The sequence below is a fragment of the Meles meles genome, chromosome 7 (genome assembly GCF_922984935.1).
Source record: "Meles meles chromosome 7, mMelMel3.1 paternal haplotype, whole genome shotgun sequence".
NCBI classification, from domain to species: Eukaryota; Metazoa; Chordata; class Mammalia; order Carnivora; family Mustelidae; genus Meles; species Meles meles.
Genome location: NC_060072.1, coordinates 134,118,858 through 134,134,317, shown reverse-complemented (window position 1 = coordinate 134,134,317; position 15,460 = coordinate 134,118,858). Strand labels below are relative to the sequence as shown.

Below are 15,460 nucleotides of genomic sequence, written 5' to 3'. Positions count from 1 at the left end.
GTTGTTTTAGGTAATAGAATGTGTTATCTACTGTGGAGAAACGGATTAGCTACCCAATTCAGTGACTTAGAATAACAACATTTATTATCTCAATTTCTGTGGGTTAAAATTCCAGGCGTGGCTTCACCAGGTCCTCTGGCCCAGAGTGTTTCAGTGTCGTATGAGGCCACACTCAGGGTCAGCCAGAGTGACATCATCTCAGGGCTTGCCTGGGGAGGGATCTGCTTCCAGCTCACTCACAGGATTGTTGGTGGGATTCAGTTTCTCATAGGCTGTTGGGCTGTGAGGGCCTCAGTTCTTTGCAGGCTGTTGGCTGGAGGCTGTCCTCAGTTTCTTGTCACATGTTCCTCTCCGGAGGGCAGCTCACAAGATGGTAGCTTGTTTCATAAGAAGGAGCAAGAGAGAAGAGCCAGAGAGAGAGAGTGCAGGCAAGACAGAGGTCATAGTCTTTTGTAATCTAATCTTCGAAGTGACATCCCATCACATTTGCTGAATTCCATTCATTAGAATTCACCAGTTTCAGCCCACACTTAAGGGGAGGAAATTCTCTGTAGGCGTGAACACCAGAAGGTAGGGATCACTGTTTTCTTTCTTCTTTTGTCTTTCTCTAGTTGAGGTTGATTATAATCCATTTCAGAATTGGGAAATATGTTGGGGATCCCCCCCCTGGTTTGATGTTGTGCTTAGAGGACTTCCAGGATTCCACATAGTACTAAACTATGGTTCGTAACAGCCAAGGACACAGCAAAATCAGCAAAGGAAAAGGCGCATGGGACAAGGCTGAGATAACCCACAAGCGTCTAGGAGTCTGCCCAGTGGAGTGACACACAATGCACTTAATTCCTCTAGCATCAAAATATGACACTATGTGTGAAGTGTCTACCAGGGAAACACACTTAAGACGTTCTGCCTTAAGCCTGGCATAGACCGAAATTCCAGACTCCCAGAAGGGAAACAGGTATTCAGCATAAACCGTGTCGTTTGCACACACAGGTTAGGCACCGTGAGCCACTTTCAGCAGTTAGGGACTAGAGGGGCCCCCTCCTGGAATCTCAATACCCAGATGACAATCCAGGAGGCCTGGTGGGCCTTTTTTTTTTTTTTTTTTTTTTTTTTTTAGGTTTTAATCTTTATTATTTAACATTATTGCTTTCGGGAATTTTTTTCCCTCAACCAGGAATTACATAATTACATAAAAATATACACATATAAAATGTAGTTCTCCATTTTCCCAGGAAAAAAACAAACAGTAACTTCCAGAATATTCAAGTGTTTTAATTATAATTAAAGTACTGATCATCTCATTTATTAGCTCTGTAACATACATATTTAAATTAAACGTTAACAGACAACCATTACAATTTATAATGTACGGTGCCACTACTGAGTAAATGGATTCTTCCATGACTGGATGTGTCCCTTCTCCCACCCACTAACAAAACAGCAATACGGTTAGTTTAATTTTATGAGTAGATGATCCATTGCTGCAAATGCTAATTCTCTTCTCCACCCAGTGTTTTTCTGTGTGTGTGTGTGTTTGTGTGTGTGTGTGTGTGAGTTGGTTAGATCACACAGGCAACCTCTCTAAAGGGTCAACAGCAAGACGAGCTAGGCTTGGGCTTTCGGTGCAAACTGACTGTGTCTGTCTGGATCAGGTGATCTGACCTATCCTCAGTAGCAAGCACTCTTCGAACCGCTTCCTCAAAGGCCGCTGCGACATTTGTGGCATCTTTTGCGCTTGTTTCAAAGTAAGAATAATCACCGTTGTCCCTGCACCAGGCTTGGACTTCTTTTGTAGACACTTGACTTTTATCTCGTTGCCTAAAATCACAAAAGGAAAGCTTTCGGGCTCTTTCACATCTGCGTAATATATGAACTCTTTCTTCCAGTTACTCAGGTTCTGGAAGCTCCGAGAATCATCGACACTGAAAGTGAGCAGGCAACAGTCAGAACCTCTGTAAAGTGGCGTCCTCAGGCTTTTGAATCGCTCTTGACCGGTTGTATCCCAAATCTGCATAGTAACAAAATGTCCGTCCACCTCCAAATCTTTGTTTAAAAATTCCACACCTATTGTATGGAAGAGCTGGGTATCAAACTTATTGGTCACATATCTGTTCATTAGAGAGCTCTTCCCAACTCCACCATCTCCGAGGAGAATTACTTTAAAAAGCGAAGATTTTCCTGCCATTATTAATCTCAAGGTTTTGACTTTAGAACCCTTAATCGTTCAGTTCAAGTAGCGTCATTATTTCGTGGCCACACAGAGGACGCCCGGGAAGCTCCCGACTGGCCCGTCCGGGTGCAACGAGGAGAAAAGGTCGGTGGTCAGTGGCCAGGAGACCATAGCGAGCAGGCCTTTCTAAACGTGGGCAGTCTCAAGCCTGCTAGGTTAACTCTTCTCTGCACAGGAGGGATTGGGAATCTATGTTAAGTTTACCATAAATAATGGTCATCAGTCAAAATCGTTAAATAGTTGATTCGGGGCCCACGCCTAGTGATGAGGGAGAAAAGGTGCTTTTTCGGGCCTTGAAACTAAAGGAGCTTAATTCAGGCAGTAATCCTAATGTGTAGCCAGCTTAGAAAATGATGAAGTTTCAGTGGTGCGTTGGTGTATATCTGTTGTGTCCACAAATATTTATTGAGGACCTGGTTTTTACCTGGCTTCTGTGCTAGATATTAGCTATAAAATGCTGAGCATGTACGTCTGTGTCCTTGGAGATTATAATCAAGTAGGGCAGACAGACTTAAACAAATAAACACAGAAATACGTAATTACAAATATAAAATTTCCTCAGTGGGAAAAGAAAATTAATTTCTGTCGTTTCAGTGCAGTTTGTTTTACGTACCTGCTTTGCGCCACGGTTCTGGTGTGAACAAAACAAAGTTCTTGGGGCACCAGGGTGGCTCAGTGGGTTAAAGCCTCTGCCTTTGGCTCAGGTCATGGTCCCAGGGTCCTGGGATCGAGCCCTGCATCGGGCTCTGTGCTCAGAGGGGACCCTGTTTCCCTTCCTCTCTCTCTGCCTGCCTCTGCCTACTTGTGATCTCTGTCTGTCAAATAAATTTTAAAAATCTAAAAAATAAAAAACAACAACAAAGTTCTTGTTCTTATGGACCTAACATTTTAATGGTGGAGGGGGTGGAAGAGAAAAATCGATCGATCAATCAAGCAAGCAAACGTGTTTCAGATTGTGATAAGTGCTATGAGGAAAAATAAAGGAGAACGGAGTGATGGAGAGATATAGATAAGGTGGTCAGGAAAAGCTCCCTCCCAACATCATCCTCTAAATGATGTGTAGGCAGAATCCTGAAGGAATTAAGGAAGCAAGCCATATAAACATCAGCACTTGGGGAGAGGGAATTGCAAAGATAAAGCCCCTAAGATGAGAAAGAGCTTGGTGTGTTTGAGACTTGTGTGGCAGAAACTGGTGGGGGGGGGGGTGGGGGGAAGGCAGGGAATTAGGTCAGAGTCCGATCCAGGACCAAGGTCATGGAGGGTCTGTAAGAGTTTTGGATTGCCTTCCCAGTGTGATGGGAAACCTATGGTAGGGTTTTAGCAAGACAATAACATAATCAGATTTATGTTTTCACAAACATGTAAACATTTAAAATAGAAATATAGCAGTACACAGCATCCGTAAAGCATAAATACATAGCTTGATGAATTTACAGAGTGAACACACCTGTGGACCATTGGCCAGATCAAGATATGGCATTTTTTTTTTTTTAAAGATTTTATTTATTTATTTGACAGACAGAGATCACAAGTAGGCAGAGAGGCAGGCAGAGAGAGAGAGGAAGGGAAGCAGTCTCCATGTTGAGCAGAGAGCCCGATGTAGGGCTCGATCCCAGGACCCTGGGATCATGACCTGAGCCGAAGGTAGAGGCTCTAACCCACAGAGCCACCCACGTGCCCCAGGAGAGAGAATCTTAAGCAGGTTGCACACCTAGTATGGAGCCTTACATGGGCTTGATCTCATGACCTGAACTGAAATCAAGAGTTAGATGCTTAACCGACTGAGCCATCAAGGCACCCCTACTTAGTATTATCTTTGAAGTTCATCCATGTTGTTGCATTAGGTGTAAATTTGTAAGATTGTATTTATAGTAGTCCATTGTATGAATATACCACAATTTATTTATCTATTCATTTGATGGACATTTAGCTTCTTTCCAACTTTTAACCTTTACAAATAATGCTGCTATGAACTTTTTGAACATAGTTTTATATGTGTGGATTTCTGTTGAATCTGCATCTAGGAGTGAAATTACTGGGACACAAGATACACACTCTTATGGCCAAACTTTAACAGATACTATAAGCAGTTTTTCGAAGTGGTTGTACCAATTTATATTCCCATCAGTAGTATCTGAAAATTCTTGTTACTCTACATTCTTGCCAATAATTGATTGTCAGTTAAAATAATTTCTTTTAGGTATTTTGGTGTATGGTTAGTAGTATCTTATTTAAATTTGCATTTGTCTGATGACTAATGAGGTTGAGCATCTTTTCTTAGCTTAGTGACTATTTGGATTCCCTCTTTTGGAAGCATTTGTTCAGATCGTTGGCCCATCATGCACTAGCTCTAAGAACTTGTCACCTAATATCTTTGGGTATACTATTTAAAAATCCATAAAAATGGACTAATATCATCCAATTTTCAGTTCTTTGAGTAGTTTCCACTTGAGTAACCAAAGTAAGTTAGTATCAGTCTCAGGCCTTCATTTATCAGAAGTCCTTAAGAACTGGGATGCCTGGATGGCTCAGTCGGTTAAGCGGCTGCCTTCAGCTCAGGTCATGATCCCAGGGTCCTAGGATGGAGTTCCGCATGGGCCTCCTTGCTCGGCAGGGAGCCTGCTTCTCTCTCCGCCACTGCCTGCCACTCTGCCTGCTTGTGCTCACTCTTTCTCTGTCTCTCTGACAAATAAATAAATAAAATCTTTTTAAAAAAAAGTCCTTAAGGACCACTTCTTTTTTTTTTTTTTTTAAGATTTTATTTATTTATTTGAGAGAGCGTGAGAGCGCATGCGAGAGAGTGCAACGAGCAGGGTGAGGGGTAGAGGGAAAAGCAGGCTCTCCACCAAGCAGGGGGCCAGGGTCAAGGCTTGCCCAGAGCGGGAAGCAGATGCTTACCTGACTGAGCCACCCAGGTGCCCCCTTAAGAACCACTTATTAAATATTTTACTCATTGACTCCATCTACTTGAATATAAAGGTTTTTCAAGATAGAAGATCCAGACTGAGAGTGAGTGGAAAATCAGTCTTCAAAAAATAGGACTAATAAGATAGACTCTTATTTCTTCCTGTGGAAATTGTAATTATTTAGTCAAAATTTGAATTACTTCTACAACAGCGGTGTCAGTCTCATCAACAAAAATCTGGAAACGGATTTGGAAGATGGTTTAGCCAGCTGGTATATAAGGATGTACACCGTATGTTCCAGTGTAGCCGTAAACACCTGCGCTATAACCAAAGCAAAGGAGTGGAGGGTAAAGAAAGCAGAAAGCCGGGGCGCCTGGGTGGCTCAGTGGGTTAAGCCGCTGCCTTCAGCTCAGGTCATGATCTCAGGGTCCTGGGATCGAGTCCCACATCTGGCTCTCTGCTCAGCGGAGAGCCTGCTTCCCTTCCTCTCTCTCTGCCTGCCTCTCTTGTGATTTCTCTCTGTCAAATAAATAAATAAAATCTTAAAAAAAAAAAAAAGAAAGAAAGCAGAAAGCCCTCCTTTTAATATGTAATTCTCTTGTGGTTTTTCAGGCTAATCCAAATGATTACTGTTTCTTATTTCTAACATAAAATTTATGGTATGTTGGATTTGTATTTTTTATGACTTGTTCATATTTTATAATACTTTAAGATCCTCCTTATATGATACGCAGCTGGTGTATTTATGCCTATTTAAAAATCGTAACAGTTTGTATTTTTAAATGGCTTTAGAGGCTTTAAATTGTTTTATCTTTGCTTTTCTGATATACTGTTAAATCATGTCTGTGTTTTAACCAATTAAAGGACTTTTTCCTGTGTGAAAATATTATCTATTAAAAATGATCCATTCTATAATGTAATTTCCAGAAATATGTTATGTTGAAAGGCAGTTATATTTATAGGACATAAATTACGGAGTGATTAAAATAATTTATTGCCTTCCAAAAGGCTTTCTCCCAGAGTTCCTTTAAATAGTAATCTCCACCAGTGCCTCTAAAATGTGTATAAAATACTTGTTAATATTTAATCATAGCTTTTTGTGAACAAATTATAAAACAAGGACCTCTTGCATTTGGAATTTTTTATGTAGCTGGGTTTTTGAAGTAAATAAAACACGATTGACTTTGACCAAGAAATAGTGACGCATGTGTAGACTGTATATTACTACATTAGAAATTGGAGGGCAGCCCACTGGCTCCATCTCTCAGCCCTGTCTTCCCCAGAGGACTATGGATGCTGTTAGATCACATCATCTTGTTTGCCTTTGCTGGACCTGGCAACTCAAAGCTCAGTGTCTCCGCCTGAAGTTGGGGAACATCCCAGTGCTCCGATTGCTCTGAACCTGAGACATTTTGGCTCTCCTTCCTTAAGTGTCTTGTCTGCTCTTCGAGATCTGGGGTCAGTTTCCCCACATGGTTGCTTCTGAGTTCCTATGTATTTTAAGCTCTTTTTCTAGTTCCCAGGGATTTTGCTTTGATTTCTGCAGCCATGATTTAAGCTATTACTGTCAACCCTCATTTATAATCTTCTCGAGAAATGTGTTCTGAACTCCAGTGACGACATAATTCTTTTGTAATTGGGTCTTAAGCTGAAGACTCTCTATTTTTTCCATGTTGTTTATCCTGTAGGTCTTTAAGAATAGGATGTTACATGCAAAGATGTTTATTTAGTCTTACTACTAATGAAAGAAGCAAGAAGTTAAAACAGTAAGAACCATTTTTCATCGTAGCATATTTGCAGAAATTAAGAAATGATTACCCATTGTACGCCGGAATATGGGTGTGGCGGGCTCAGATGTTGTCAGTGAGTTGTGACTTTGTTCTCTATTGCATAGATAGTACTTTGAAATTTTGTATGCAAAACTAACACAAAACTATTTGAGCCAGCAAAGCCATTCTTAGAAATTTATCCTAAAAAACTACTCATGGTTTTTCATAGGGATTGTCTACCATTATAATAGTAATAATATTAATACTAATAGAATAAAAAAGTTTAGTGAACAGTGGACATACCTAAAAGAGGAAAGAATGAATAAATAAAATATGGCTTATTCATATAATGAAATATTACACAGCATTCAGTGTGTGGATAAATATATTAATATGGAAAGACATTCATAACATATTAAGTAAAAATAAGTAGATATGAAGAACATTTTCCTAAAGTGTGTATTTGTATATATTTACATACTAAAAAGTCTGGAAGGAAATATATACACCAAAATATTGACGTCAGTTTTCTCTAGAGGAGGAATGGTAGATAAGTGAAATTATTTTCTGTTTGCTTAGCTTCATTTTTCTAATTTGTCCTTAGTGAACATAGCATATATTATGTGTTTAATAAATGTGAATTACGAAAGGAAAAAGAAAGATAGGGTTCCTATTAGCTGTTATCCCCAAATTGCTAAAACAGTCTATTAGTGGTGTAGTGTAGTGGAAAAGTTCCAAGATTAGGAGACTGGAAACATAGGTTCTAGTCCAAACTATGTCACTAATTAGCTATGAGACCATCGCAGGTCTCTTTGGGCCTCATTTTTTGTATTTGTGAAGTAAATTGGTTGAACTAGATCTCTGGCTTATAAGCTCCTTAACAGACTGTTGGAGTTTCTGTAGACCTAGCAGAATGGAGCAGGTTTCTTTTTTTTTTTTTTTTTAAAGATTTTATTTATTTATTTGACAGAGAGATCACAAGTAGGCAGAGAGGCAGACAGAGAGAGAGGAAAGGAAGCAGGCTCTCTGCTGGGCAGAGAGCCCGACGCGGGACTCGATCCCAGGACCCTGGGATCATGACCTGAGCTGAAGGCAGAGGCTTTAACCCACTGAGCCACCCAGGTGCCCCTGGAGCAGGTTTCTGTACAAACTCGCCCTGCCCCTCTCCCCCAAGCAGTGCATCTCTGTGTATTTGATACTCTGTATACTGAGCTTCTGTTTTAGGCTCCCTTTCAACCAAAGGTAAGGGAAAGGGCAAAAGTACCCTATTTCTAAGAGTCGGTAATTCTAAGTACTTTTATGGTACTTCCTTTACGCTTCACACCATCTTTCTATTCACTGGGGTGCAAGTTCCTGGAGGGCAGATCTTACCTTATGTGTCAGGATGCCCGTGCACTCCTGGAAATATCATGATAACTATGATGGGCTACATTCATTGAGAGCTAGTGAGAAATGGATGCTTCATGTCTGATGTAATACTCTCTTCCTGACTTACCCTACCTCAGCTTGGACCGTAATGAATAGTTTGGGTCCCCAGTAATTGTGTAACTTTTGGCAAGTTACTTAACCCCTTTGAGACTCCGTGTTCTATTTTACGAAATATGATGAATGACCAAGATGGATTATATTATCTCTGTTTCCTTCCAACTCCATCAAATTTTGTGAAATTATATAGTCTCCATAGTTTAGTCTAATGAAATTGAGTCAATTCTTTACGTTTTTTGGCCAGTGTATTGTCATTGATAATCCTAAATTAACTTAGATTTGGAAAATTTATGTGGATGTACATTTAACAAGATGAGTCCTGACATTCTAGATCATTCTAGTGCTTCAAACAAATCACATAACATGGGTCTGACCTTCTATACCTATGTCTTCTCTAGCCTGCGTACATGCTCAGAATTACTTTTATCTGCTCAGCGGGGACTGCATTATTCATTGGTAGCTAAAATGAGCTGAAATTGAAGCTTTAACAGAGATTCCTGTCTGCCTAAAGGGTAGGGATATAATTGTTTTTAACCTAAAAATAAATCTGGTCTCTGATTCAGAGTAAACAAGATTTTATTCATATCAGAAAATAAGGAGCTTCTGAAAATAACTCATGTTAATAAAGCTCCTTTATAAGAAAATATGTGTAAAAATAGACATCTATATTTGAGTTTATGTGTATTTCTCTATCTTTGTCTATTTGATATAAATAAAGCTGTATACATTGACTGTCTCACTTGAGAAATACCGGGGGAAAAGTGAACAGGAACGATTCCACGACAAGATTTTAAAGTAATCATTTTATATTATTTTTGTTCTATGTAAACTCTACTCATTTAATTCTTTCTGTCAGGTTTTTGTTAGGTACTGGTATAAGACATAGACCCCTCCTCAGGAAACTGCTCAGGATTAAGAAGACAAATGTGTAAACGAGTAATTATAGCATGGTAGGATGTGTTCTACAGTAAGGATGCTCTGTGGGATAAAGGGCCTGAGAAGCTGCTCCGAGTACTGGAGTACACTGGTTGGGGAGTTCTTTGGCACTGATGGAGAGTGGACCATCCGGCACAGATGGAGTTTTCAGAATACAACCTCATAGCAGGGCATGTGCTACACAACGTTGAAGGCTGATGGGAGAAGTTATTAGCGCTTGGATGCATGCTCATTATACAAAATCTGTGTGTGGAAGCAAGAGGACATTGGTCCTAGATTCCAAAGATTTTGTGTGTGTGTGTGTGTGTGTGTGTGTGTGTAAAATAATTTTTACCATAATTCCGACTTTTATATCTTACATTTTTTCGTAACGTATTTTGGGCATGCCATTCATTTCCCATGCCGTTAACAGTTTTTCACAATCGTGACTTCAGTATTTACATCATAATTGTATTGAACTGTTCCTTTCTGTCACCTTTGTTGGAAAGTTAGTTTCCAGTTTGAGTTTATAATACCTTGGAATGAACATCTTATTATATGAATCTTTACGGTCATCTCCTATTATTTTGCTAGTGATGAAGTTAAAAGGTATGAAATTTAAGTCTCTTGATAAATATTGCCAAGTAGGTGTACAGAAACGTTTCGCTCCCAGGCAGAAGGGTATGGGAATTTGCATTTGATTTCATCTTCTGTAACACTGTAGGACCACGTTATTGGGTTTTTGTTTTTGTTTTTGTAGGTGGGGAGGGGCAGAAGGAGAGGGGGAGACAGAATCTTAAGCACGCTCCATACCCACCAGGGAGCCGGATGTGGGGCTCGATCTCACTGCCCTGAGATCATGACCTGAGCTGACATCAAGGGTCAGACCTTTAACCGACTGAGTCACCCAGGCACCCTGTTTTTAGTTTTTTGGATTTTTTTTTTTTTACTGATCTGTTTTAGTGTAGTATCTTTTTTTTCCATGTCCTTATCTGGGTAGAGAGAATATTGTTAATAAGAGTCTTAACTAAACTTTAGATCAGTAAAGTAGTTCCCTTCAGAAATCCTTAGCAGAAAAGTGTTTTGGAAATTCAGGGTCTTTCCTTTATGATTTGAAAATCTCATGATATGAGAATTTGGGAACTGACTAACTTCATGTTTAAGGAGACAATTCTAGCAGTATAGTACTGTATTTGGAAAAGAGAGAAATTTTTTTCTTGCCTAAATGATCAATTCTGTCATTGCATGTTTAATGATTAACAGATACTTTCTGGCAAGGGAGCAGCAAATGAGGAATGTAACTAAAATTATGTTCCTTGATTTTGGTAGATTTGATTAAAAGGCAGTAGATTATAAATTCTTAGTAGAGCTCAGATAGGCTTTGATAGTATGGGCAAAATGCTGGTCCTTGTATAAATTGTATTGAACGGTGAATATTTGCAGATTATAATACTCTTGTTTTGTTTTTGGGTGCATGATAAAAGTGATTGTCCACTTATATGTTCTTTAACTATGCATTTAGTAAATGATTTATTTCTTTCCAGTCTTTGGTTCTCTCCTCTTTAGGAAGTTCCATGTTTATTAAAATGCAGGAAAGGGAAAAGCAATTAAGCAGAAATTTTGGTATTGGTTAATACAGTACTGTACATGGTTTGTTGGAAAAGTACATGATTCTGTGCTCTTTTAGCTAAATAAAAATAAATAAGTTTATGTAAAGCAGATAGAAATAATTTTGGCATTTCAGTTATGTATAAATCTATTCCTAGTGTGCTCAGAAAGTGTTCAATAGTCAAACTGATAAATTTCTGTGAAGTGTAATTTTTCCTGGGTAATTTAGTTTGGAATTTTGTTTTCTGTAAAATCTATATTATCTAAGGCTTTATTAAAAAGAAAATGCTTGGGGCACCTGGGTTAAAGCCTCTGCCTTCAGCTCAGGTCATGATCCCAGAGTCCTTGGGATTGAGCCCCACATTGGGCTCTCTGCTCAGTGGGGAGCCTGCTTCCCCCCTCTCTGTCTCTGCCTGCCTCTCTGCCCACTTGTGATGTGTTTGTCAAATAAATAAAATCTTTAAAAAAAAAAAAAGAAAAAAGAAAATGCTTGGGGTACCCAGGTGGCTCAGTGGGTTGAGCGTCTGCCTTTGGCTCAGGTCCTGATCCTGGGATCCTGGGATCCATCCCTGCATGGGGCTTCCTCCTCAGCAGGGAGTCTGTTTCTCCCTCTCCCCTCTGCTGCTCCTCCCTCTGCTTGTGCTCTCTCTCTCCCTCTGTCAGATAAATAAATACAATATTAAAAAAAAAAAAAAGAAAAGAAGGGAAAATGCTTGCGGAGCACGTGGTTGGCTCAGTAGATTAAGCCTCTGACTCTTGATTTCAACTTAGGTGATGATCTCAGAGTCCTGAGATCAAGCCTGCATCATGCTGTGCACTCAGTGGGGAGTCCTTTTGAGAGTTTCTCTCTTCCTCTGCCCCTCCCCCTGTTCTCTCTTGCTCTCAAAGAAATAAAATTTTTTTTAAAGGAAAAATGCTTGACATATATTGCAGGTCATCCTTTTATATGGATTTAAGTATGCCATGTAACGTAAGGAGATTTTATTAGATTAAATAAATACTTGAATTAGTTTAATATGTATTTAATTTTATTTGCTATTAATAAATGGACTGATGAACTTTTTTTTTTAAGATTTTATTTATTTATTTGACAGACAGAGATCACAAGTAGGCAGAGAGGCAGGCAAAGAGAGAGGAGGAAGCAGCCTCCTTGCTGAGCAGGGAGCCTGATGCAGGGCTTGATCCCAGGACCCCGGGATCATGACCTGAGCCAAAGGCAGAGACTTTAACCCACTGAGCCATCCAGGTGCCCCAGACTGATGAACCTTTTAAAAAATGAAAAATTATTTAGAAGTCCTGCGTATTTTAAAAAGATTTAGCTAACATTCTTTATCTGAAAAACTCAGTCCCAGTTAGATAACTCAAAATTTCACTCTTAGAATATATTAGAATCAGATTGGGTTATTTTACATTTTGGGATGGAGAGCTGTTTTTTAGAGGAAAGAGCTCTACAATTGGAGTTTTATGTTTTATGACTGTGGGAAAGTCACTTTACTTCTCTGAGCCTCATTTTTAATAAATGTAAATTTATGCCTGTCGGAGTTGTAGTAACAGCTCAATATGGCAGCACCGACAACACATGGGTGAGGCTCTGTAAAGGCTCACTGGATGTTATTTGAATTTTTAGCATCATTTATCCTCATATTTAACTGTAGTTAACACTTGAAGAATTTTTGGTATAATGTATTTTTTTTTAAATTTTATTTAAGGGAGAGAGAGAGAGAGAGAGATTGCACTCCCAAGCAGGGGGAGGGGCAGCAGGAGAGGGAGAGAGTCAAGCAGACTCCCCACTAAGCAGGGAGCCCGATGGGACACGGGGCTCAATCCAGGACCCTGAGATCATGACCTGAGCCGAATTCACATGCTTAACCTCTTGAGCCATCTAGGCACTCCAAAGATGTATCTTGAAGTAGAACTATTTCCACTCTTTATAAAGTAGAATTTAGGCTTTCATGGATTTGGGAAACAACACTGCAGTGTGTGCTGTGTGTGCAAAATACTTCATAAAAACATTTTTCATTTGATTTCTTTTTCCACAAAATCAAAGCTGTAAATATCATTTTTTTCTTTAATTTATTTATTTTTTCAGCATAACAGTATTCATTGTTTTTGCACAACACCCAGTGCTCCATGCAATATGTGCCCTCCCTATTACCCACCCCCGCCCCTTCAAAACCCTCAGGTTGTCTTTCAGAGTCCATAGGTAAATATCATTTTTAATGAGAGATGAGTTTTAGATATTTCCAAAGATAGTGCTAGGGGAGTACAAGTGAAACTCTGAAGGGGAAATATTGAGCAGAGTCTATGTGTGTGTTCAAAGAGAGAGAGTCTCCTAAACCATATGTCCCTTTGGTGAAGTAGGATGGTAGGAGTAAATGATGATAGTGTCTGCTTATGGCCACCGTCCAGATCAGATTTCTGAATTACACATTGGAATTTACTGTATTAACAAGCCATCTTCTGGCATTGAATTATAAAGGAAAATACCATGTAAATACCATAAATAAACCATCTAAATGGTATGTAAACCTATGTAAATACCTTAAAGAAAGCAGGTGAATCCTATGTAAATCCTTCAAAGAAACTATGGTATAAAGGACATCCTTCCAATGAGGAGATGTTCTTAGAGCTTTTTTTTTTTCTTTTTTTTTAAACTGTGGCAGCAAAATAACTGGAAAAAGCCCTATTTCCATTTATAGGATAATGGAGAAATAAGATGTGTTATATTCAGTGAAAATCTGAACCACATTAGAGATTGGGTAGCTGTTCATCAAACCTTTGCCTCCTCTTTCGGCCAATAGTTTATAGTCACATTCTCCAGTCTCCCTTAATTACTTTAATGAATATTTTAAATAACAGAATTAGAAAGTAATGTCAGAGACCGCTAACAAACAAAAAAATGGACACAGAAAATATGCCAGTTAGATATAGTCATACCTGCTTCTGGAATCAGTAGTAAGGAGGAATTCTTTCAAATTACACGGAAAATTTTACAGATGTGACATGACACAAGAGAATTTTCATTCCAGGTGATGTTCTGAAGGTGATTTCTCTACTTCTAGCAAATGAACTCAGACTCTTACACTGTTATCATGAAGACTTTTTTTTTTTAAAGTAGTCACAAGGAGAACCGAGGGGGGTGGATTAAATTTAAGTGTCATCTAAACCCATCAGCACTACTGAGAAAACAACTCAGAGAATATGTCCAGGATATAGGTCTAAATGGATCATTGGTTTTGAAAAGAAATATAATCTGGGGGCGCCTGGGTGGCTCAGTGGGTTAAAGCCTCTGCCTTCAGCCCAGGTCATGGTCCCAGGGTCCTGGGATGGAGCCCCGCATCGGGCTCTCTGCTCAGCGGGGAGCCAGCTTCCCCTCCTCTCTCTCTGGCTGCCTCTCTGCCTACCTGTGATCTCTCTGTCTGTCAAATAAATAAATAAAATCTTTAAAAAAAAAAAAAAGAAATATAATCTGATTTTTATCATCTCTTCATTTTATGAGACTTACAATATTGTTGCCAGGTTATATATGTCGTAAGTAAATTAGAAATAACTTTTCAAAGTCATAATAATAATTTAAGCTTTCTAGAAGTTTCCAATTTTTTTATTTACTAAAGATTTTAAAATAACTACCTTTTATGAAGTTGTAAAATTGAGGAATTAAGAATTTGTGTCTTTGAAATGTTGGGATCTAAAAATCAGAGAGAAGGAGACAGAAGTGAGAAAAGTGCATTTAGGTAAAAAATTACATTTAAAAACCATAAGTCTGAATAAAAAAGGAAATCACATTAAAAAAAATACTAGCTGTTTCAAAATAATCATAAATGAAACCATTTAGAAAGGACCCTTATCAAACAGTCATCCTAAATAGAAAATACTATAGGAATGTCCAAGTAAATAATAAACTTAAAAAATTAAGAGTTATATTTTAAAAATGGGGTCCAAGTGTTTAATTTGAAATATTTTAGACTAAAGTCACCCAGATTTTTCAGTTTCTTTGATCATCATATTTTATCTCTGAAATATTAAAATATTTACTGAAAACTAGAATTAATTCTAAAAAAACCACATCTGGATACATCTAATAATATTCAACATCAGAGTAGTTTCAGCTGTTATCCTGGGTTGGCAAACAAACAAACAACAAAACAACTGTAGGAGAACTCTATAAACAGAAGCTGCAAGTGAAGGGTTGCCAAGCATACTTAGCATATAAAAAAACTACTCAAGAATCTTTTTAGCTCCATTGGAATTTAAACAAACAAACTCCTAAAAACATTGTATTTCCACATATGTTGAAAAATTTTGCATATCAAGGAAGTCCGATATGTGAGGAATAATTCATTACAAGATTAACTCTGTGGTATTAGGACTATAGAGGAAATACTTTAAAAATAAGCAATGTCTAGGGGTGCCCGAGTGGCTCACTCAGTTAAGCAGGCTACTCTTGGTCTGGGCTCAAGTCATGATCTCAGGGTCATGACATTGAGCCCTGAGTTGGGCTCTGGGCTGGGCATGGAGCCTGCTTGTGATACTCTCTCTCCTTT

At 38.7% G+C, this 15,460-nt stretch overlaps 1 protein-coding gene and 1 pseudogene across 1 annotated transcript in view; one reads left to right on the top strand and one right to left on the bottom strand.

Moving 5' to 3' along the window:
• The window catches only part of ARHGAP21 (Rho GTPase activating protein 21), a 133,656-nt gene that overhangs the window by 34,612 nt on the left and 83,584 nt on the right, over nt 1-15,460 (top strand).
• Nucleotides 1,540-2,288, bottom strand: LOC123946001 (annotated as a pseudogene).